This window comes from Rhinoderma darwinii, chromosome 9 (genome assembly GCF_050947455.1).
Source record: "Rhinoderma darwinii isolate aRhiDar2 chromosome 9, aRhiDar2.hap1, whole genome shotgun sequence".
Lineage (NCBI taxonomy): Eukaryota > Metazoa > Chordata > Amphibia > Anura > Rhinodermatidae > Rhinoderma > Rhinoderma darwinii.
In genome coordinates this window covers 99,262,767-99,276,592 of record NC_134695.1, presented here as the reverse complement: position 1 = coordinate 99,276,592, position 13,826 = coordinate 99,262,767, and positions in this window count along the sequence as shown.

Here is a 13,826-nt window from a genome sequence, read left to right as displayed (position 1 = left end):
TAACATCCAATATTATAATTGTAGCAGCAATAGTTATTATTGTGTCTCGTGGCCACCAGCCTCCATGCCAATCTAATCTAAACAATCCATATGAGACAGGACAATGCAGTCAGAAGAAGACTGCAGCTCCTATTAATGCCCTTTTACACGGGCCAATTATCGGGTAAACGAGCGTTCACAGAACACTCTTTCCTGATCATTCCCCTGTGTAAACAGGGGAATGATCAGCCGATGAGCAAGCAAACGCTGCGAGATTCATCCACTATCTGCCACCTACGCAGGCGTAAAAGGGGTCTTGTTACGTCTGTTCTCTTGAGGAGGAACCCCACCTATAAAACACTTATAGCATATCCTGTAAAAATGGTATAACCCCTTTATTGTAAACCTAATGTTAGCTGTTTATACCTTTTGAAATTTATATTATTTTTTGTTACTCATTTTTTGTTTCTTTTTAACAGCACTTCTAGATTATAAATACACTGTAAATAATTTCCACATTGACTAACTCAATGCTTCTGAAAGCATTTTGCAAGTTTATTTGGGTGCATTGAAGCAATCAAAATCAGATTAATTTAAGCTGTAAATACTTTCTTCATTTCCATGGGAACTAGTGGAATCTATTAAGTTTTAACTGATAAGTCAAAATGTATGAACGGGATACGATAGGTGGATCTTAATTGTTATAGGTAACAGATGACAGTAATGCATGATAGACTAAGGGGGGCTCGTTTGCTCCTTTCAAAAGGAGCTTTGTATGGGGACAAGCGCTCATTACTACGATCACTCGTCCAATACATTTCCATCATGTCGGCATCAGGTCTCCTTGTTTACCCAAGGAGATGTGCTGCCGGCAACGATAATATTTTAGACTGCATAAACGATACAATCAGCCAATGAACAAGTGTTTACTCGTTGATCAGCAGATCGTTGCCTGTTTACATAGGGCAATGATTAGGAGCGATCATTTATTTGATTGTTTGCCCGATCGTTGGCCCATGTAAGAAGCCTTAACCCAACTTTTCATCTAATCTATTTAAAAGACTTTATAATGTATAGTATCAGGAAAGTATGATTCCTACCTGTGATCCAACTCTGGGGAAAACGTATACACTGTGTTATGTCTATTGCAGGGCATTAGGCGTCAGTGCATGACACCAAAATAATTTTTTCTGTGTATTGCACCACCCCTTCAGAACCTACACTAGGCATGACACAGCATATCAGTTTTACATGGAGAGTTCCATTAAAATTTCATGGAGTTTTCCCCACCAGAAACATTGCTTCGATGGGAGAATATGGTGCCTCATGGGAGAATATGGTGCCCCATGGGAGAATATGGTGCCTCATGGGAGAATATGGTGTCTCATTTAGGTACTGTACGGTGGCACACAGAGTACCTATTATTCCATAATATAGACCTAGAGATGATGTCACCATACAGGGTCGGTGGACACGCCAATGTTGTGTGCAAAAGGCAGAGGTTTGAGGTTTAATGCCGGTATTCGGCTCAGTCAATGACTTTAATAACAAAAGAATGGCAGGGCTTGGTGTATCCAGAGCCTTACCTGGATTTTGTGTTAAACTTTTGGAAAATCTTATGATTCCTACATTTTATATTGATAATACCAAGGTTTGGTAAAAAAAAAAAAGGTGTGTTCTGTCATAATCCAGGATAAGTCAGATAAACCTCATCTATTGTATACATTTACATTTTAAGTTGTGTAATCATGTTATTATCTGAAACTAATACCATGCTGCTGAAATGTAGATAAAGTGTCCTGCAATGCATACAAAATACTCATTTGTTGAAGGCCATTAAGTTAATTTCCCGGGAACAAGATTAAATGCAAAGCATTTACATAATCATTAGTTGTAAGGTGTAGAATAGATAATTAAATATTCCACCACATTACTTTATATTTAATTAACTAAGCTTTTCTGATCCTCCTGCCTGAATATTAATAGTGAGTAAATAAACAATGGTAGAAAAAATATTCCCATGAATTGTGACATTTAATATTATTTTATTTTTTAAAAAGACGACTATATTCTATTATTTTTGAAAAAAGGACCAAAACTGAGAACAAAAACTTGACTACAAGGCTGGGTTCACACAGAGTTTTTTGCAGGCAGAAAATCTGCCTCAAAATTCCGTTTGGAATTTTGAGGCAGATTTTGCTCTGCCTGCACGCTACGTTTTTTCGCTGTGTTTTCCGCCCGCAGCCATTGAGCGCCACTGGCAAAAACGTAGCAAAGTAAGCTTTCTCTGCCTCCCATTGATGTCAAGGGGAGGTCAGAGACGTTAACGCCGGAAGATAGGGCATGTTGCTTCTTTTTTTTAAAAACGCCGTTTAAAAAAACTCCATGTGAAAAAAACGTGGAAAAAAACTCTGTGTGAACTTACCCTTTTGATAAAAATAAAGGATGGTTAGTTTTTGTTTCTAGCAAATTCTTTTAGTGCACAATATTTATAGTACCAACATATTCCGCAACCCCCTAGTAAGAACACATTCACATTGGCCCCGTGTGTAGTGAGCCCCCCTTCATATTTCCTAGACACACATACAAGCTGGGGCCAATTTCATAAGATGCCAATTATCCTAATTATTCTTTTAATGTTTAAGAGAGGAAGCCAGTTTTTTGAGAACACAAGAAGAACATAGACACTCCATGTAGATGTTGCCCTGGTTGAATTTAAACCCAGAACTTTAGAGCTGTAAGACCCCAATGTGAACCACTAATCTACCATACAGTATTTACAAAAGTTAAAGATGACCTTAACCCCTTAAAGGGACTCTGTCACCACATTATAAGTGCCCTGTCTCCTACATAAGGAGATCGGCGCTGTAATGTAGGTCACAGTAATGCTTTTTATTTAAAAAATGATCTTTTTTCACAAAGTTAGCAGCGATTTTGGTTTATGCTAATGAGCTTTCTTAATGCCCAAGTGGGCGTACTTTTACTTTCGACCAAGTGGGCGTTGTACAGAGGAGTGCATGACGCTGACCAATCGGCATCATGCACTCCTCTCCATTCATTTACACTGCACTAGCGATATAGTTATATCACTATGTGCAGCCTCATACACAAGCCCTAACATTACTACAGTGTCCTGATAATGAATACACATGACCATCCAGCCTGGACGTCATGTGTACTCAGAATCCTGACACTTCTGAATCTTTTTTGTGAGATTCCAGCAACGGATACGAAATCTCGCGGGATCTCGGAATTAAACGAGATATGGTTTCACTTGCCGGAATCTCACAAAAAAAGAGTCAGAAGTGTCAGGATTCTGAGTACACATGACGTCCAGGCTGGATTTCATGTGTATTCATTATCAGGACACTGTAGTAATGTTAGGGCTTGTGTATGAGGCTGCACATAGCGATATATCTATATCGCTAGTGCAGTGTAAATGAATGGAGAGGAGTGCATGATGCTGATTGGTCAGCGTCATGCACTCCTCTGTACAACGCCCACTTGGTCGAAAGTAAAAGTACGCCCACTTGGGCATTAAGAAAGCTCATTAGCATAAACTTAAATCGCTGCTAACTTTGTGAAAAAAGATAGTTTTTTTAAATAAAATGCATTACTATCACCTACATTATAGCGCCGATCTCCTTATGTAGGAGACAGGGCACTTATAATGTGGTGACAGAGTCTCTTTAAGGTCCAAACCATTTTTAGATTTTTATTTTATTTAGTATTTTCCTCCCCACCTTAACTTTTTTATTTTTCCTTCGACATATCCTTACGAGGGCTTGTTTTTTGTTTGACTGGTTGTAGTTTTTTTTGTCAAATCCAAATGAGTTGTAGTTTTTTAATGCCACCATTTAATGTATATGTATAATGTATAATGTACTAAGTAACTGAAAAATAATTCTTTGTGGGGTGGAATGGGAAAAATATTTAAAATTGTCCATTGCTTTTGGGTTTACTTTTTAGGGCAGTCAATGTGTGGTAAAAATGTTAACTTTCTTTTGCGGGTCAATAAAATTACGGCAATACCAAGTTTATATTGTTTTTTTATGATGTACTAATTTTCTGAGGAAAAAAACAATTTTCTAAAAAAAATAAATCCATATTTACATTGATGCGTGATCTTTGCGGGGCAAGCTGTAGTTTTTATTGGTAACATTTGGGTGTACATACAACTTTTTTTATGAGTTTGATTAAATATACTTTTATTGTAATAGTTCAGACTTTTACAGAAGCAGCAATACCAATTATGTTTCATTAAAACAATATTTTTATTTTTGACATTATTTTACGGGAAAATGGAAAAATGTTTTTTATTTACTTTTTTCATTTTTTGTACGATGTTATCCATTTTTTATTTATTTATAAAAAAATGTATTTTTTTTTTTTGTCTTACTAGAGGGCCTGAACATGCAATCGTTTATCACTGGTAAAATACATTGCATTATTACTACTTATGTATTGCAGTGTATGCTATATTAACAGGGCACCCTGCCCTTTAGTAGGCTTCCAGGCTGCCATGGCAACCATCGGGACCCCTCATTGCAATGTTGAATATGGCATCTAAGCAGACAAGCACCCCGGGTCGAAAACTTATCTCCGATCCCGACCATTGGAACGAGTTGTCAGCTGTCAGCCCTCGAGCCCGCTCCATACTGACGTTTAGTTATGTCATGATGCGAGAAGAAGTTAATATTCTGGTCACATATTCATATATAAAATATCAGGTAAAAATCACTAATGTGATTCTTGCTGCTCAACCACTTCTAAAATGGTGCTTTGGAAGTAAGGTCATTATTCTAGAAGGTCTACCACTTCAGTATCACTTTTCTGGACCACCAAATGCTAAAAGAGACAATTATCTGATCAGAGTTCTAAGTAGTCATTGACCTCAAAGTCTCAATATACATTTTATTTGGTTCATCCTGTTTTATTTAGCACTTCAGTTTTTATCACTTTATTCTTGCTAACCCTGTGTACTGAAAAATTGTAAAAAATTTAGCAGGAATAAAGCCATACCGTTTACCAACCAAACACGTGTTATTAATCTGATTTTAGCATTGCATCTTTGTGAAGGGTGGAGGCCAAAGAGGAGCTGCAGAAGTCGGCGAACCCTACTATAGATACACTGTAAGTTGGTGTTACAGGAGAATATTGTTCCCATCCAGACACTCTGTCTTATGACCACATAAAATATACCTGTAAATAGATATAGTATATACTGATATTATTCAGTGGTGTTCACCCTTTGAGGTGGCAGTATGCTCAGAAGCCATTTGGTCATAGATTCTTATCTACTGCCTTTTTAGCATTACAATGGACCTCAGTACAGGAAGGAGCCATTGTAAACTGGATGTAGAGACAGCTGAGCATACTGGGAATAGATTTACCTATACTGTACAGATGCACATTGGAAGGTGTATGGGTGGTTATAAGGCGGAGTCAATGGAATGGGTGGGTTCAACCCAGGGATAGGAACATATAGGTCATGGGAAGCTCTTGGTTCTGGCTCTTTCTTGCCAGCCCTGGAGGCTCAGCACTTAACATCAGGAGCAAGCTAAGTTATATTATATGTGTGCTTTCTGTGTATGTATATAAGTATAATTATATTACAGCAGACTTTATATTTGTACATAGAGATATTCTAGGAATCATATGTGGATTATAGATGAGTAGATATATATATGCTGTTTATGCATGAGTCTCTATATGTACATGTACTAATGGTCAGGCGCTGTATGTGACTTTGGTTATAGTTGTAGTACCAGGAGACCGTATAAGGTTGGTACCTGGATTTATATTATATATACATACACATTACTAGTCACATGTGCAAATTGTCCAGGGAAGGTAGGAACAGAGGCAGTTGTGTGTGGTTGTGTTGTCTATGTAATGTATTGTATCTTGATGTAGTGTATATTGGTTTGTCACGTCTATGTTATGAGTAAAGTATTTTTATATATTTAAGTATCTGCGAGGGTTGTATGTTACTCCTGTGGTGTGTGAAGGACTGGAGTGTGTGCACATTGTGAATAATACAAAGTAAGCGGACTATATAGGAAACAGAGGTAACGGACTAGGAACGGAGAAAAGGGAGATAATACAGATAGTCATTAGCCCCCTTTTACAGTTGGCCAGTCCGCCCTGCCTTGAAAGCGAAACATGTGTAAAGGTGATTTAGGTAGAAGAAAATGTGGAGTATGTATTATAAATTAGAACACTAGGGATTGGTGGGGAAAGGAATAAATGATTGTCCAATCAACAACTGTCATGCTGAACTGTAAGGATTGACGGTGGGGGTGCACACTGTAACCCCTGCCATGGGCATTAAAACAGTTTGCCCCCCCCCCCCTTATGGCATTCGATGGTTGCATTGTGCATATGACTACTGCATTGACATGATTTGTAAGTTTACTATATACTGTATATGCTGAGATTCCTTGTTTGCTATATCCTGTTTTTTTTTATATACTGTACCTCAGTTTGTTATCTTTTCACTTGGTCATTAAATTATAGAGAGGAACAAATTTTTTTCAATGTCAACAACATTTGTCTGTATAATATAATTTTTTGTTAGAGAGTAAATTTTCGGTTTCTGTTGTTTTTGTCTTTTTATACACCATAGCTACTGAAATATCACAATTGTTTCATGACATTTTTCGAAAATATCTCAGATTTGTGACCATAAGATATTTTTCATTGGGGAACTTCCTCTCTGAATGTTTCTATTCTTTTTTTTTTTGGGCTTTGTAGACTGCGGTGTGACAAATAACCCTTGTGTGTCATGGATCGATACTAGAAAACTGCTCCTAGGGATGACATTGATTTTTATTTTTGTTGTTCCGGTGTTACCAACAGATTTAGCAGGATAAAAATGGCTCCCAGTAATATATATCTCACAGCTAAGGCTTTCAAAAACAGAAAAGAAAAATATGTTTTTAGAAGAAATTTGTAATTTCTTGTTTCAAAGATTTTACTAATTAGCAATATTTTGTAGAGTGATTTTTTTTTAAAATATTAAATCAATAAATGTTTTTAAGTGATTCTGCAAATTAATGTGTTAATTTGAACTGCCATCTGACTGTTATGCCGCTGGTTATGGTCAAGACCGCAACACCAGACAATCACTATCACATGAGTGAAGCATGCATCAATACTGACAGAAAACAAAAAGCACAAGTTACTCACCAGTGGATAAGTGGAAACGAACACTGAAGGCAGTAGACGATGGAAACGATGCATAAATATCTGTTAACCAGTTAACAGATAAATAGGCAGTGGACAAGTATCAACAGCACTCACTGACCCTATCTGAAGACTATCTACACAGCAGGGTACGAAAACAGCTTGGCAGCAGACCAAACTCACAGAAAAGGCAAACAAACCAGTGGAACTACCGATCTCAGGATACACACAAAACCACTATACAAAAACTAGATCTCTCAGAGGACCAACCGGTCCCACAGTACAAACAAGCACATAGACAAGAACAATGTCACCAACCAGAATCTGGAATGAGTTTAGCACATGCCAGAAACAGTATAACCTGCACCTGAGTAATCCAGGCCTGAAGTATATATAGGTCCAAGAAAAGTACGCCCTAATCTACCAGGCAAAGCAAAATGATGACTAAATCCAGATTCAGACCAAAGGCATTGCCTAGAAACACCCAAGCACAGAGGTAATAGAAATAATTGATACAGATACAAGATCTCTGATACCATCCAATGTAACTAATTGCTCTTTGCTTTGTTTGGCATGCTTTACTGGCTGAGCTAAAATACAGCACTTTTTCTAATATTATTTTATGCTTATGGGGTTGTCTTATGATGACAATCCAGTATACATCATTCACTCATTATATTAAAACCACTGACAGGTGAAGTTAATAACATTGATTTTATTGGTTACAATGGTGCCTGACAAGGGGTGGGATATATTAGGCAGCAAGCGAACTGTCAGTTCTTGAAGTTGATTTATTAGAAGCAGAAAAAAAAGGCAGTCTTAAGAATTTGAACAACTCTGACCAGGGCCAAATTTTGATATCTAGACGACTGGGTCAGAGCATCTTCAAAATGGAGGGTATTCCCGGTGTGCAGTGGTTAGTATCTACCAAAAGTGCTCCAAGGAAGGACAACCAGTGAAACCGTGATAGGGTGTTGGGTGCCCATGGTTCATTGATGCGTGTGGGGAGCGAAGGCTAGTCAGTTTGGTTCAATCCTTCAAAGCAAATAGCTAAAAAAAAGTTAATTCTGACTATGGTAGAAAGGTGTCAGATCATACAGCCCCATAGAGACCTGCGATTACTCAATTGTTTTTTGGGGTTTCATTTTTACGGCTTTTACCGGGCGGTAAAAACGTCAACTTAACTTTATTCTGCGACTCAATGCAACTGCAGGAACACCATATTTATATAGGTTTTTTTTTATGTTTCACTACTTGTACAAAAAAAACAATTTGTTAAAAATAAATTATATTGTGTCACCCCATGCAGAATGCAATATCTTTTTTATTTTTTTGTTGATTGAGCGGTATGGGGGCTTATTTTTTTGCGGGTTGAGCTGTAGTTTTTATTCTAATAATTTTTTGGCGCATACAGGTTTTGATCGCTTTTTATTACATTTCCCTTAGGTGCTAAAGTGACCAAAAAACAGCGATTCTGGTGTTTTATTTTTTTTTACGGCTTTCACCGTGCGATTTAGATAAGGTTATATTGTAATAGTTTGAACTTTTACGGACCCGGAGATACCAATTTTGTTTATTTTTTACATTACTTTAGGGGAAAAATGGGAAAGGTTTTTTTTTTAACTTTTAATATTTTTCTAATTTTTTGTACACTACTGAAAACTTTCTTTAACTTTTTTTTCGTTTCCCTAGGGGATTTGAACTAGTGATCGTCTGATCGCTGGTACAAAACACTGCAATTCTAATGTATTGCAGTGCATTGTCATTTTTAGAGGCTTCTGTTAAGCCCTGTCAGAAGCAGGGCTTAACAGAGGCAGAAAGAAGGCAGACTTGGGGGACTTTATTAGGCCACTGGGCTGCCAGATCAACCATTGGCACCCAGTAATTTTTTCACGGGGGGGGGGGGGCTGTCGGAGATGGGCCTCCCCCCTCTTTCTACCGGCTTAGATGACACAATCGCTGTTGACCATGGCAAATAAGTGGTTAAACGTCCAGGAACAGAGCGATCACTGTACCTGGCTGTTAGTGCAGGGTGTAAGCTGTAATACACAGCTGACACCCACAGCGTAAGTAGCGGGACCAGCGCATGAGCCCGCCCCATACTTTACCCCTCACACCAGAAAGTGTAGTTACGTCAAGGTGCGTGAATTAATAAAGCCGAAGTCAGCTCCAGGTAAAGCTGGACAGATGCCATACTGGGTTTGGACAGCCCATTGGGATCAGGGTAAATATTATCTATGCTTTTTGTTGCAAAGTGGAATAAACAGGGGGGCCACTGTGACTCTGTGGCCACAGGGCCCTCATACATCTGTACCCAGCTATGTCTTCGAATTAAAGAGGTATACCAGTGGGAAACATTTATCACCTACCCACTGGATAAAGTTTTAATGTTATGATGGGGGTCTAACCTCTGAGACTACCACTGATCTCTAAAACAGAGGACCCCTGTCCCCTGCCCATTGCCCAAACAACTATGGTTAGGAGAAACTTGTGCAAGAACTGCAGTCAAGCATGTGTGCTGTAGCTTTATACAACGTAATAGGAGTTATAATAATAGGAGTTACCCTTTAACAGCTTACTACCTGGTTATCAATATTTTATATTGATCACGAAATAGATACTGTAGAAAAAAAATCTGTTCTCTAATTTAGACAGGATTAGTATACTGCATGTAACTTGAAATCAGGATGCAGAGATTGATTATAAAAAAACAACAAAAAAAAAACTACTGCAATGACCTATAGATGGCGATGTACAGATTTTCCCTTACTATCTGATGGAGCTTTTTTTAGTGGGGGTTGGGATTTTGATTGAGATTTATTTAAAAATAAAATTGTTACTGTTACACTAACACTAAAAAGTAACATACTCTTACAAAATATACCCAGAAGTACACACTTATACAACCAGTTATTTTGTATTCAATAATTTTTCCTAAAAAATATTTTTCACATCCACTTAAAAAAATAAAATAATAATACGTTACTCGAAAAATTGTAATTTAATTTCGGCCGACTAATGTCAAGTCATCTTATTAAACAATTAGACAAAATAACAATTTTCTCTTTTTATGGATGTCCCTTTTAGACTCCGCATTTCCGTACCAGATGTCTGCCATTTGACCGGTTTATGTCTTCTTACGTAAAACCTTTGATGAGTCTCATGTCTGGAGGTTAAGTTTGGAATCTTCATTACTAGTTGAGACTGCGTTACCAGTCTTAGTATTTTCTGAAGGACAGTAAATGACAGCTGTTTCTTGCTCTTCTCAAATGCACATCTCTCCGTATTTACTGAGATATTTTTATTCATAGAAAGTTGAGCAAAAACAGAAGGAAATGAATAAGTCGGTAAACAACATACTAATCAGGTCTGTCAATCATATTCCACCAAAACTCAGCTCGCTTCTTACCGTAATCACTAGACTTATAGATGTGATGCTAATTTAGCCAAAACTGAATGCGTATTTTTATACTTTCACCTTAACATAAGTATCCGTCTTTAACGTATGTATGTAAATAGCAGCAATCAAACATGTTGTAATTAAATGGTCCATTGTGCAACGGGAAATACATTTAACTGTTGTTTCACCCTCTTGAAATGTACCGTACACAAAAATTCGTAAATATACCTGAACATATGAAATAAAATGGTATAATATAATATTAATTAGTGACTTTTTTCCAGAAGCAGCGCCACTCATGTCTATAGGATGGACATAGTATTGCAGTTCAGTCTATTTTCAGCCATGGACCAGAGTGGCGCTATTTTTGGCAAAAAACAATTTTTTTTGTAATCTTATAAAACCCCTTTAAAAAAGCTAAAAATAAGTTAAACAAAAATATAATTATTTACAGCTGTAAAGCTACTGTACTCTGAAACTACATGGAAACGCTTCATGAAATAGAACAGCAAATCGTATGAGTACGATTTCTAGCATGGGTAGTTTTGGATAAGGTACGAATGGTGAAAATTAAATACAGGCAAGGTTGGCGTTTTATTTCTCACGGCATGGTTTGGATATGTGTAGACATGAGGGAGATGTAGTAGTCAAGGTTAAAGCCTCATGCACATGGCCATAGCCATGTGCACGGCCCGTGATTATGGACACGGACGGCCGTGGAGTGTCTTTCGTGGGCCGCAATCATGGACCATGCTTATACAAGATGTGCATTGACTGTAAGTAGCCCAGAACGCACATATGGCCCATAAAATGACGTCCTATTTTTTTGCGGTTCAAGCTCCCGGCCAATGCACGTACTGTGGAAACCACGGTCATGTGCATTGGCCCATAGAATAGAATGTGTCCTATACTATCCACAATTGCGGCTCCGTAATTGTGGATAGTATGCGGACCGTAATGCACAGTCGTGTGCATGAGGCCCAAGAATGCAGTTAGGAGTTGGTCTAAAAATGTAAATTCCAGTTTAAGTCAACGTAACAAGTAGGGTTTCAAGTTTTGGTCAAGGAGTATCCGAAAATGACCACTGATGCTGCAAATATAGTGATATATTACATTAGGATATTCCCAAAAACCTTCCAAATTACCAAATATATCAGGCAAAGTACACTTGTACCTATGGACAGTAATGTTGTTTTTCTCTATAATTGTGGCATAAATGAGTAGTTAATGGTCTATGTAAAAAATTTTGGCTGCTGGATATAGGCTCATATGGAGAACCAAAAATGGTATACATGTAGGCTCCGTCAGAAGTGTACGGTAAATGGTACTATGTGGAGGAAATGGTTCTAGAAACAACTATTCCCCATGCAGGGCCTTCAATTATGTATATTAATGCCTATAAAGATATTTTTGAACAAGTATATATGGCTCAACTTTCAAAATGTGACAAAAAAAAATCTAAAATTATTGAAAATTGAATCAGCATATGTCCAGAAAATTACATGTAAGTGGAGGCAAGAGAGGGTCAAAAGCATAAAAACAAAAAGGGGCTCCCTTTTCGATGGTGGTTTGGGTCACCACACTCCACCTAATCATAAAATCCTTACCTGCTTATGTTTTTTTTTTTATCACCATCAGACTAGTTTTCCTCTTAAACTGCCTGTAGGGATTGTAGATTAGACTATTCTTAGCTGTACCTCCATGCATGGGCCTCATAGAAATCGTTAGTAAGACTTTGTGGAGATATATTTCCCATAGAGAAGTAATAATTGAATAACTAATTTATGTCCATACATAGGTAGAAGGCCAATAGTAAAATTTACAATGGAGGCCCCTTTAATATGTCTGTTACTAGCATTATATGACCCCCATTTGGAGAACAGGGGTCCAGAGTCTCCATAGATTTCATGTCTCCTCTCCATTGAACATTATGGAGAATGAGGCAGCCTCAAATTGGTGATTGGGGTTCACCCAGACCCCATTCTTCTGATAGTTGAGGGTCCCAGATGCACATCAGGAATTGATAGCATATCCTTTTTATTTTGTCCAAGCTTACCACACAATAAAATAGATTTTTATTTGTCTGGTTGAAGAATCCAGTATAAGATGTTGTACTGGAGGCAGAACACAAAGGAATTGAAAAGTGGATAATTAACCATTTGTAACTTATACCTTGTATACATTTTTTTCTTTAGGACAATAGAATAGAAGAATAATATTGAATAAAGCTGTAAAATACAAAGCGGTCGATGCTAAGAGCTCGGCATAATGTTTTTAAGTTTCAGAAAGAATTCCTAGAACGCAAATAAAACAGAATTATTATTCTCAGAGGAAGCAAAAAGCAGCACATGTACAGTTTTCCATAAACCTGAGCTGTTCTGAGATGGTGGACAAGAGTTGCGCAAGTAGAAATAGAATAGAAAGATCGCTATAGAAATTATAGAAAAGGGGATAAAGCTGTTTTTCTCAAAGTATATATTAAAGGCATGTAGCATGGGCAGCCACGCAAGTTACATGGTGGGCACCAGATATAGCAGCTAATATATCATGTCTACACCAAAAGGGTAGGTCAGATTGACAGTACTTTTTTAGAGTCAGAGAATATGATGACTTCATTGTGCACAGTAGAAACTGCCAAGCTGAATGTAACCAGAAGTATCTCTAGATTTGAGGATTCCATTAGAAGTAATCTCCAAGGACATGTTGAACAACATGTACCCATAGAATTGTTTGAAAATATCGTAGGCGTTAATAGAGTGAGTGGCCATCACAGGGGGAAATTTGTTACATGCCATTCATTCAAATATAAAATCATGTCATTGTTACTAACTAAGGGGTATCCTTTGTGGGAGTACCCCCTCTATTATTCCCAAATGCCTTAATATGGCATATAGTCAGGGGTTGTCCATTTGGGACAGCCCTTTTAATGGACAGCTGTTTGCAGACAAAGGGTTTCAACAGTAAGTCTCAAGAGTATCAGATGACTTCCGGGAGACTTGATTTGGAGAAGGGGCTGTCCATTTTCTCATCTCCTGGTGTACGGCGTTCCTACTCAGCGTCCGACGGCTTCTCTCTCCGCCGACATTTCACGCTGGGTCCTAGCGGGCGCCAAAATTAAAATCTCTCACCTGACCCTTCATAAAGCGTCCTACCTGTCTGGTACTCATTGCCAGAGCAATTTGGTTCCTAGTATTCCTCAGTGTTCCTAGTGTTCCCCTTCTATCTTGTTTCTGATTCATATGTATTGACCTTTGCCTGC